This window comes from Lepidochelys olivacea (genome assembly GCF_965140295.1).
Source record: "Lepidochelys olivacea isolate rLepOli2 genome assembly, chromosome: 3".
Classification (NCBI taxonomy): domain Eukaryota; kingdom Metazoa; phylum Chordata; order Testudines; family Cheloniidae; genus Lepidochelys; species Lepidochelys olivacea.
This window is the reverse complement of record NC_140413.1, coordinates 13779777-13792519: the sequence shown is the minus strand read 5'-3', so window position 1 is coordinate 13792519 and position 12743 is coordinate 13779777.

The window sequence follows — 12743 nt, the reverse complement described above, 5'->3', positions numbered from 1 at the left end:
GTGCCTAACTCCCAGTGAAATTAATGGGAGTTTGTGACCTAAATACTTTTGAGGATCTGGGACATGGACTTTAAAGGCCTATTGATTTTCAGTGGGTCAGAGGTGCTAAGTCACGTAGGCATTTCTGAAAATATTACCCAACACACTGGAACTCTGTATGCCTAACGTTGGACACCTAAATCCATATTTAAGCACTGGCTATTTCAGATGTACTGAGCCCCTGCAGCTCCTCTGAATCCATTAGGAATTGTGCATGCTCAGCCCTTCTGAAAATTAGGCAGCTTTTTTTGAAGTGGCAAACTTTACTCTCCCGAATGTATAAATTGTTTTTATTGTCCCAACTGTTGCAGAGGCTGAAGAGATGCAGACACCAGCACACTCTCCTCCTCCTCTGCCACACATTGTATCCATGTAACAAAATCCAGCATGTGAGCAGTCATTGGTGTTAACATTGGCTGAAGGGGTGTGAGGAAGCTGGAAACCTGCTTGATGTTCAGGTACCAGGCTTCCTGAGACCATTCACAGTCTCAACACTGTCATTCTGTTGGAGACGATGAGCCAGATTCTCCCCTCAGCTACACCCATATGATTTCATTGATCTCACTAAGCACTGGGCATAAGGACAGAATTTGGCTCTATATGCAACCCTGTCCCTTTACCATTACTAAGTACATCCTTGCTTCTAGACAGGATGGACTGTAACTGGCCAGAACTAAGAGAATCAACTAGATGTCTTTTCTATTGGTTTATTTCAATTCATTTAGTGTGTATAGAGGGCCATAAGTATAGTATGTAAGAATGAATATACAAAATGCACAAGATGACTAAGATCTGGCCAGCTCTGTAGGGTGACCAGGAGGACAACAGAAAGTGTTGAGGAATGGCTGGGGATAGATCCTAGGCATATCAGAGACAGGGCCAAGGCAGGACTTCTGCCTAAAGTGAGTCCCACCTTTCCCTTCCCTTCCCCTTGCTGTGTATTCCCCCTTCACTCCCATGCTGCTCTCCCTTCTTTCTCTGCCTCATCCTTCTTCCCATGTTCAATATCCTCCTTAATTGGAATAGATCAGGATCAGGCTCTCTCATTGCTTATTTGTTCAGGGAAGATTAGATCGGATACAGCATCTGGACGTCATGACATTCTGGTTTATATTCACTTTTACAGCGAACTGTCTAAGACACAGGGAACTCAGTGACTGCCTTGTGACTGCATCGGTTGAGACGGTGACAAAACCAAGATCCTCTTGATCTTGTGATCTCTTTCAATATAGTCTTAGTCCACTAAATCACATGGCCAGTTTCAATATTTAACGTAATTCACTTGAAAATGCATTTCAAGCATTTCAACTGCTTTTTTTTTCTTTTCTTTTCTTTTTTTTTTTTTTGGTGTGAGATCACTAATCAGAAAGCCAGCACTCCAGCATACTTATCGTTGGCAAAGGGGGACAGAAGAAAAATGATCTAATTCTCAAATATGTGTTCCCCTTTCTACCATAAGTGAACTAGATGGTGACAGGTGAAACCATGATTAGAGGTACTGCAGATGACAGAGAGCTAAATAGATAGATTGATAGGTCAGATTTTCTTAAATAAGAAAATGTATCTATCATTGGATCTGTTTGAAATGTACTATTTTTTATCTGTATACAATTATTTTAGACATTTTGAATTATGACTAAGAGGAAATATATATTGCAATCCCCTTTCTCCATAATTTTTCAGGTACCATGGTTACTTGCACAGTCCCCAATAATATAGCATCTAAGCACCTCATGATCTTTAATGAGTTTTTCCTCCCCCTACAATAAAGTAGGGAAGTGCTATTGTCCCTACTAGGGAACTGAAACACAGAGAGATTAATTGACATGACCAAGAGCACTCAAGAAGTCTGTGGCAGAGCATGGAATTGAACCTTGGTCCTAGGATAGAACTCTAACCATTTTCTTCACATTACATTCACTTCCTCCCTTCACCTTTTGACATCAGACATTTCATTCTCACAGCCTAGACCTTGTTTTATAGTTGGGAGGGGAAAAACCCCAACAACAATAACAGATGATGGAATACATTCCATTCCAGTTGAAGTACATTTTAAACAGCAGATTCTAAACCTAGAGATTTTTAAATCATGAGGCCTGGGTAACTTTCATCCAAGAGATTTGAAAGAGCAGGCCAAGGAGCTTGCTAAGCCTTGGAACTCTGTGGACATTTAAGAGGACTGAAAGAAAACCAATGTTGTGCAATTATTTTTAAAAGGTAAATAGGATGACCCAGATAACTTCTGGCAGCCTGACATCAATCCTGTGCAAACTAATGAAACAGCTGATATGATTCAATTAATGAAAATATTAAAGGATAGGGGTATAGTTAATGCCCATCAACATGGGTTTATGGAATATAGATCTTGTGAAACTACTTGTTAGGGCTCCCCTACCCTCCCTTGGTTCTTGTCACGCAGACAGAAAGCAGAAGGTCAGAATCCAAAATGCAGGCAACGTGATGTTCATTGGTGTTAACAAGCAAGCATAACCACAGCTCTGTACACCAGCAGAGCTTCCTTCCCCCCTCCTTCTAAGTAGGATTAATTATACCGATAGCAGGTGGCCCTGGCACCCACCCCTGACCATTTATGTTCATGCTCCATTTTGGAGCATCTTGAGTCTGGGGGCTTTGGTACCACCTCTTTTGTACCTCATGGGAGGGGTAGGGGAGTGAGGTTTTGTACCAGCCAGGGTCACTTTTTCTTTGGCTTTGGTGTTTCTTATACCTCCCCCCTTTCCCTTCTGGCAAACAGAGGCGAGGGACACCATCCCTGCCCATCCTGGCTAATAACCATTGATGGACCTCTTCTCCATGAACTTATTCCCTATCCCAGTATTCAAAACACTCAGCCTACTATCAATAATCATACAGGTGATAACAGTAATTGCCCTAATAGGAGTGTGTTGCTATCTGCAGCACCAAAATAAAAGGACCAGACTACAACACCAGATTGAAAAAAAAATTGCTATGCTTGGATATAAGGTGGTGTCATATACACACATACACACTACACATATATACCCATGTACACTAAAAATATATACATCATATCCATATTATTCATATGTATTAAATATCTGGTAGCTCTCCCAAGGCTCAATCATAAAATTACATTACTCAATCAAAGTCCTGGGCCTAACATTCCCAGGCCCACCATAAGGGACTACACATGATTGGAAAATAAAATCTGTCCTTCAGTCGCACAAGGGAATGTGCAGACCAAGGGACAGATGGGGCATAAATGTATAGATGGGAAAGTGAGGTGGCCAAATAACAGTGTTTAGCCCGCTGGGTCATCTTCAGTCCATGCATTATGCTTTTCTGGGATGATGAGTAAACATCCTCCCCATAAAAAAACAAAAATCAGGGGAATGTAGTAAGAAGATACATGATATAAATGTATCATTCTTGTATCTGAAACTAGAAATATGAAATAGAACTCTGAAGTCCTACTGTAATTATGCAAAGTGTGGGCCATTAATGGTGGTTTGAAATCTTGATGGCTCCCATTAACCAGGACAATTGGTTGTAAATGTCTTTGTTTACTTGTAAGTCTTCCTATATACCTGTGTGCTGGCAAGTGGGTAATGAAGTCTTACAGTGACATGTGACCATGTCACCTGAACTGGAATCCATCTTTAACCTGGTGCTTTTCCATTTAGAAGGAGGGGTGAGGACCCAGAGAGGGACAAAGGATTCCTGCCTTGTGCAAAAGATATATAAGGGGGTGGAACAGAACAAAGGGGGCTGCAGTCATGAGAAATCCCCTAGCTACCACCTGAGCTGGAACAAGGACTGTACCAGGGGAAAGAATTGTGCCCAGAATAGGAAGGCGTTCAGTTTGTGAAAGAAGCTTATTGAAACATCTCTGAGAGTGAGATTTTATCTGTATTCAGTTTTCTTACTGTATTAGGCTTAGACTTGCATGTTTTGTTTTATTTTGCTTGGTAATTCACTTTGTTCTGTCTGTTATTACTTGGAACCACTTAAATCCTACTTTTTGTATTTAATAAAATAACTTTTTACTTATTATCTAACCCCGAGTATGTATTAATACCTGGGGGAGCAAACAGCTATGCATATCTCTCTATCAGTGTTATAGAGGGCGAACAATTTATGAGTTTACCCTGTATAAAGCTTTATACAGGATAAAATGGATTTATTTGGGGTTTGGACCCCATTGGGAGCTGGGTATCTTAGTGCTGGAGGCAGGAGCACTTCTTAAACTGTTTTCAGTTAAGCCTGCAGCTTTTAAGGGGACATGGTTCAGACTTGGATCTGTGTTTGCAGCAGGCAAGCGTGTCTGGCTCAAACAAGGCAAGGTACTGAAGTCCAAAGCTGGCAGGAAAAACGGGCTCAGAGGTAGTCCCAGCACATCAGGTGGCAGTCCCGAAGGGGTTTCTGTGACCCAACCCGTCACAAGAGTAATCAAGCAGGAGGGGTTGACAAAGATAGCACAAACAGGTGAGGAAAAGCAGCAGGGAACATCCTTCTCCATAGGCTTTTTGTCTCCTGAATCTCAGCTGGAAATAATTTCAAGAGGGGGACAGACATTATAAAAAGGAGGCACAAAGACCCCAAGACAACCCCCAAGACAAACCATCTCTCTCTCTCTCTCTCTTTCTCCTTCTGCCCACTGTATTCATTAGCACCAGAAGGGACAAAGGAAGCGTTAATTGTATACTGAGAAAAGGGGTCTTGATCTAAGAAGTTTGTTCAGTAAGACTGCTAAAATCATATGGTGAGAAACTTGGTGTGAACCTGATATAGTTTGTTAAGTTAGGCACAAGTAGAGTTTTAACATTATTTTCTTCTATTTTTAGGCCTCATTACTTTTACTCCCTGAAAATCTACCTCTTTGTAGTTAATAAACTTGTTTTTTTTTGTTTTATCTAATCCAGCATGCTTGAATTGGGAAACTCCATTTGGTGTGGCAAGTTATGTGTATATTGTTTCTATTAAAGAAACGACAGACTTTGCATCATTTTCATTGTACAGGCAAGGGTTGGGTAGTAGAGGACATACATATCTGGGGGAAATCTAAGACTAGGAGTATGTTGGCGTCAAACTGCAGCGTGACCAAGGCTGGTAAGAGCCAAGATGTGGCTGGCTGGCTGCAGCAGAGACATAACTAAGCATTTTAGCGCCCAGGGTGAGCAAGCATATTTCTGCCCCCTCGAGGCAACACGTGAGGTGCATGTGGGGTCACGTGCCCTCCCCAGGTGTCTGGCTTCCATTTAGCACAGAGGTTTTCAAACTTTGGGGTGTGCCTCCCTAGAGGGATGTGCCCCACAGTTGGAAAACTGTCGCCTCCTGCCAGGAACTAGAGTATAATGTCGAAAACTGCTACTGACATAATGTGCCAACAGTAACAGTTACACTTGTCACAATTTGCTACCTCACACCTTTCTCGTCATCTGGTCCAAGGGCAGCAAATTATGACAGGGCTTCAACGGTCCATGACAATTTGCTATCCAAAAACCAGAGGATGACAAAGGTGAGAGGTGTGGTTAGATGTTCAGCTGCGTGTGTGTGTTCTCCCTGTGTGCTGCCCCAGCTCTGCGCAGACGGAGCACAGCAGACCTCGACCGAACCACCAAATGACCACGAGATCTGTTAAGGTAAAAAAAGGCACTGGGTCAGGTTTATTGTCGACAAAGCACGGTAATAGCACCTGGCAGACTCTAAGGATACTAAGACATGTATGCCTGTGACAATGGACACAGCTCAGTGAATGGCGGGACTTTCCATTCCTCCTGGACCAAGATACTCCCTTTGAGATACATCTTTATAACCTGAACAAACAAGTTAGTACTGCCTCTGACATAGTTAGTTACTGCCCCTTGATGTGGCTAGTTATTACCCATCATCACCCTGTACATGTTGGTTTGATCAAAACCTCTTTATTATGTACTGTCACCCTGACCTTATCTTTTAGGGATGGCCAGTGTGTTCCTATTAATCTTGGGGAATGTTTATGTACCATCCTTGATATCGGGATGTTCTGATACCATTTGATATTGGGATGTTCTGGTTATCACTTGATATTGGGATGTGTTTGCATGAGTACTCTGTGCCTAGTACTTCTTAGGAATGTGTATTTCTGAAATATCTTCCCTGTTCTTGCCATATTCTGTGAGCAGGTCCTGCTTCATACCAGGCCTCTGATACAAGTGCTTATGTGTCAGGCTCTCTTCTTACTACATTCGCCTGCTTTTTGTTTTCTTATGGGGAGGATGTTTACTCATCATCCCAGAAAAGCATAATGCATGGACTGAAGATGACCCAGCGGGCTAAACACTGTTATTTGGCCACCTCACTTTCCCATCTATACATTTATGCCCCATCTGTCCCTTGGTCTGCACATTCCCTTGTACGACTGAAGGACAGATTTTATTTTCCAATCATGTGTAGTCCCTTATGGTGGGCCTGGGAACGTTAGGCCCAGGACTTTGATTGAGTAATGTAACTTTTTGATTGAGCCTTGGGAGCGCTACCAGATATTTAATACATATGAATAATATGGATATGATGTATATATTTTTAGTGTACATGGGTATATATGTGTAGTGTGTATGTGTGTATATGACACCACCTTATATCCAAGCATAGCAATTTTTTTTCAGTCTGGTGTTGTAGTCTGGCCCTTTTATTTTGGTGCCACAGATAGCAACACACTCCTATTAGGGCAATTACAGTTATCACCTGTATGATTATTGATAGTAGGCTGAATGTTTTGAATACTGGGATAGGGAATAAATTCATGGAGGAGAGGTCCATCAATGGTTATTAGCCAGGATGGGCAGGGATGGTGTTCCTCGCCTCTGTTTGCCAGAAGCTGGGAATGGGCGACAGGGGATGACTCACTTGATGATTACCTGTTCTGTTCATTCCCTCTGGGGCACCTGGCATTGGCCACTGTTGGAAGACAGGATACTGGGATAGATGGACCTATGGTCTGACCCAGTATGGCCATTCTTATGTTCTTATGCATTGTTGTAGTCTGTCCCACAGTGCCACATATATGAGAAGTAAAACAGAAATTTGGAGTAGTGACATTACAAATGAGGCCTTTATATATAAATTTTCTTGTGTTTAGTTAGTGCACAGTACTGTTCATCCATGTTATAGGTTACCCTTACTGCTGGTTGTTACCCTCGGGTAAGCTGTGCTAGGCAGGAAACAGGAACTGCTAGCTTCTCTGTTTTATTGGTTGCATTGCTCTGTAAAACACCAGTTGCTGATGTAGATCCAGTTGTTTCTTATGGATGCTGTCTTCCAGATAACTTACTGAATGGACAGTAACCAATTTATCAAATATTGCTGTGTCAGCATTTAGTACTGGTACGCAGACACTGAACAAGGTTGTTTTGAATGACATGTGCCTTATTGAGGATGCAGTGTCCCTGATCCCAAAGTGTGACTTGTCGTACCAGGAAGATTGTTTACCCAATTTGTAGTTACTGTGTAACTTAATTTTTTTACCCATTGTCTTGTCTTCATGTTGTTTGCTGCTATTTGCTTGTTGATTTTCACCTGTGTGTTGATTAAACAGTTTAGCAATGCTATGCACATTGTTAATGGCCTAGAGCAATCATTCAACAATACAGCAGTCATACAGTTGCTTTTACACAGTAGCCAAATTCAAATTAAATGACAGTTTAACCTGGTCCAGCTAGTGGTTATTAACTGATTGCCAACTTAATCATCCATATATGGTAGACTGAGGTGTAGTTGACCAGTCTCTTATTTATAAAGCACTTCACTTTTCTTTTCTTGATGCTTGGGGGTTCCTTCACTGTATACCGATATCTTCTAGCGCAGGGGTGGCCAACCTGAGCCCGAGAAGGAGCCAGAATTTACCAGTGTACATTGCCAAAGAGCCACAGTAATACGTCAGCAGCCCCCCATCAGCTCCACTCCGCCCTCCGCTCCCAGCACCTCCCACCCACCGGGAGCCCTGCCGATCTGCACTTTCCCCTCCCTCCCCACACCTCCTGATCAGCTGTTTCATGGCGTGGGGAGGGGGAGGAGCGAGGGCACGGCAGGATCAGGGGAGGAGGTAGAAAGGGGTGGAGTGGGGGTAGGGCCTGGGGCAGATCCAGGGGTTGAGCCGTGAGCACCCCCCGGCACTTAGAAAGTTGGCGCTTGTAGCTCCAGCCCTGGAGTCGGTGCCTAGACAAGGAGCCGCCTCTTAACTTCTGAAGAGCCGCGTGTGGCTCTGGAGCCACAGGTTGGCCACCCCGGTTTTAGTGTTTTTGTGGTGTGATATCTTCTGGTGTCTTTGGTCTGTGGGATGCAACCTTAAACAGCTAATCAGTTAATGTCACAAAGTTTTTTGTTTATTTTACATTTCTTCTTGGTTTCAAAAAGAAAAGGAGGACTTGTGGCACCTTAGAGACTAACCAATTTATTTGAGCTTAAGCTCAAATTTGAGCATCCGATGACGTGAGCTGTAGCTCACGAAAGCTCATGCTCAAATAAATGTGTTAGTCTCTAAGGTGCCACAAGGCCTCCTTTTCTTTTTGCCAATACAGACTAACACGGCTGTTACTCTGAAACCTGTTCTTGTTTTCAGTAACCCAAATTTAATACACAGATTAACTTTGTTTGTTTACAATGTAATGTGGACCAAGTCTTTTATAACACAACTGTTGTATGGACATTAATTTTTACTAATATTTTATACTAAATGTAATGCTTAAGTGCTTAAATAGATGCTCACAATCTTCTATGAGAAGGTGTGTTGCTTTCTCCTGTTGAGCACTCTGTTTTAGCAAAACAGTTAATAACATAATTTCCACTTTTAACTATTTAGAAGCACAAACTTTAACAACCATTACTTCCCTTTCACACAACATAAGATAAAAGCATAGAACAATTATACCAAAATAAATTTTAAGTGCAAGTTCATGCAAACACCTTGAGGGATCACTTTAGATAAGCTATTACCAGCAGGACAGTGGGGCGGGAGGAGGTATTGTTTCATGATCTCTGTGGGTATATAATGTCTGCTGCAGTTTCCACGGTATGCATCCGATGAAGTGAGCTGTAGCTCATGAAAGCTCATGCTCAAATAAATTGGTTAGTCTCTAAGGTGCCACAAGTACTCCTTTTCTTTTTGCCAATACAGACTAACACGGCTGTTACTCTGAAACCTTGAGGGTATGAAATTCTTGTGGCACTTTGTTGTGTTTGGGAGCCAAAGGTGGAAACCTGTTCAAATTGTTTGGTTAGCTTTATGTGTATATTGTTATTTTAAAACATTTTTGCTATAATGTTTTTATAACTGTATTTAAAAGTGCAAACAAGTTCATAAAAACCCAAACAAGAAAGTGACATTTTGTTAATATTACCTTTACTTTGACATTGAGGTTTTCCCTTACATTTTTCCTTTGAATAAAAAATAAAAATAAAAAACTGTGATTAGTAAAAGAGAATTGTTTTTGTTTTCAATTGCATTATTTGTTGAGGCAGAAATATATGTACATATATTTATAACTGAGACCTTTTTGAACTTAAAAATTGTATTAATATTATGATGGTTATACATCAACCATAATATTAAAGTAGTGTGAGACCACTTTTTTTTTTTAAGTATAAAATTGACTTTTGTTGCAACAAAATAAAAACAATAAAAAGCAGTCACATGACACACACATACAACACAGGACAACATACATAACAAACTTACAATTAAAAACAATTGGCGCCAGAATTCTATTTATAACTGCAAAATAAGGCAAACAAAAAGAAAAAATAAATACAAACAAAAGGGTTAAACATTTAAATAAGCAAGTTATTACCTTTTTATTTAAAACTTTTATTAAAATTGATAAAAAAGTATATTATTATTTGCCAAATTTGTTTTATTAATTTAATAATTTAAGGCATTTTCCATTACTTTATAATAACTTTATTTTAAAACTTTGCTATGTGGTAATAAGGAAAGCCCATATTTTAAATATTAGTTAGTGGTTAGGATTAAAAGCAGAGTCTGCATTTTATCTTCAAGAAAGTTAGGAGTAATTCCAGCTGCTGCATTCCTGAAGGGTTCAAATTATTAATTCACTGGATTTATTTAAAGTAAAATTTTTACCTTGTTTTTTCTTTGTTTGATTGTTGTTTTGTTCTGTTTTTAATTCCTTTATTTTCTGGAGGTTTTTGTAAAAACTATAACTTTTAACTTTTAAATCAGAGAGAGAGAGAGAGAGAAAGTGAGGAGAGGCGGAGGCCGGGCGGGAAAGAGGGAGAGCAACATAGGAAGGTAGTTTCAGAGTAACAGCCGTGTTAGTCTGTATTCGCAAAAAGAAAAGGAGTACTTGTGGCACCTTTGAGACTAACCTGCTTTTGCAAAGCCTGAATTTGTTCTGCCAGCGTATGTTGCTTTTGTCTAAATGGATTGTGGGAGTGCCCTTACATGCTTCAGTACCTGTTTTTGGGCAACTCCATCTGTTAATGTATTAATTCTAGATGTTAACCCGCTCAATTTTGTTTTTTTTTACTTTTAAGTTCTTTTTTATTCACTCCCCTGTGATTGAGTAGCATCTCCTGTCTCCTAATGGGCTCTCTGAATTGTTCTGTTTTCCCCCTCATCTGATTTAATATGAAAGTATATTGTGAAAATATTGTTTGCTACTTTTTCTGTGCACTTACTTGTCCCATTGTGACAGGCACAGTCTAGGTCTCAGTTTAGGTTCTACTGGAACCTGGCTTTTATCGTATGGTGGTGGTTGCAATGCAGTGGACCCTGTTTCATCTTTTAATTTTGCTAAGGCCACCTTTTTTCCATTTCTGTCCCCATTCTTCAGGCACAGGGTAGCTACCTGAAGCCTGCTGTTGACCACAAATATTTATAAAAGGGGAAGGCACATCTCTTTTTTGCAGGTATTTGTCCACTTGTTTCCAATGTTTTATTCTGCTCCTGTGCTTGCTGTCTCTGGACGGCTTGCTGCCCTGTTAGGAGAGTGGGAGCATTCCAGGGCTCTCTGGCGTCTCCTGCTTCTTTTAACTCTTTCTTTGTTTCTGTTACTTGCCCTGCCAATTTTATGGCGTGTTGTTTTAACCATTTAACAGCCAGGGCTATAGTTTGCAATATTCTACATTTTAAGGCTATAGTTTTATTCCAGGTTCCTTCCCCACTATATTTTTTAAATTCATATGGACCTCTTTTGCTAGCAGCCCAGCACGTCCATACATTATGACACTCTGTGGGGATTTGCAGGGAGGGGTTAAGGGAGTTCCCTAGCTTGTGGTTTTCTGTCATGTTAGATCCCGATTCCTACGGAGGACACATGACTCCTCATGAACACATGACTTATGAGGAGAGGCTGAGGGAGCTGGGATTGTTTAGCCTGCAGAAGAGAAGAATGAGGGGGGATTTGATAGCTGCTTTCAACTACCTGAAAGGGGGTTCCAAAGAGGATGGTTCTAGACTGTTCTCAATGGTAGCAGATGACAGAACGAGGAGTAATGGTCTCAAGTTGCAGTGGGGGAGGTTTAGATTGAATATTAGGAAAAACTTTTTCACTAAGAGGGTGGTGAAACACTGGAATGCGTTACCTAGGGAGGTGGTAGAATCTCCTTCCTTAGAGGTTTTTAAGGTCAGGCTTGACAAAGCCCTGGCTGGGATGATTTAACTGGGAATTGGTCCTGCTTCGAGCAGGGGGTTGGACTAGATGACCTTCTGGGGTCCCTTCCAACCCTGATATTCTATGATTCTATGATTCTATGACAGCTTGCTTACTTATCAGATCAGTAGTCGGGGTCACCAGTGTGGCTAGATGTTCGGCTGTGTGTGTGTGTTCTCCTGTGTGCTGCCCCAGCTCTGGGCAGACAGCCGGGCACTGTAGACCTCGACCAAACCGCCCAATGATCACAAAATGCATTAAGGCATGAAGGCACCAGGCCAGGTTTATTGTCGACAAGGCACAGTAATAGCACCTGGCAGACTCTGAGGATAGTAAGATATGTATGTCCGTGACAATGGACACAGCTCAGTAAAGGGCAGGACTTTCTATTTGCCCCTCAGCTGGACCAAGATACCCCCTCTGAGATACATCTTTTTACCCTGATACAAACAAGGTAGTACTGCCTCTGACATAGTTAATAACTAGCCACATCTGAGGGCAGTCACCACCCATCACCTTGTACATGTTGGTTTGATCAAAACATCTTTATTACATACTGTCGTCCTGTCCTTATCTTTTAGCAGGGGTCAGTGTGCTCCTGTTATCCTGGGGGAATGTTCTTGTACCATCCTTGATATCGGGATGTTCAGTTGATATCTGGATGTGTTTGCGTGAGTACTCTGTGCTTAGCACATTTTAGGAATGTGTATTTCTGCAATATCAGCACTGTTCTTGCCACGTTGTGTGAGCAGGTCCTGCCTCATACCAGGCCTCTGATACAAGGTATCTCAGGTGTTCTTCCTCCTACAAAGGTAGCAAATTGTGATGCTTTGTTGCTACATACCCATTGTACACCACACTCTGAATCAGTACAAGTGCGCCTGTTACACCACTGACACTGGGGGGGAGGGTTATCTCAGTGGTTTGAGCATTGGCCTGCTAAACCCAGGGCTGTGAGTTCAATCCTTGAGGGGCCATTTAGGGATCTGGGCCAAAAACTGGGGGTTGGTCCTGCTTTGACTAGATGACCTGCTGAGGTCCCTTCCAAGCCTGATATTCTATGATTCTATG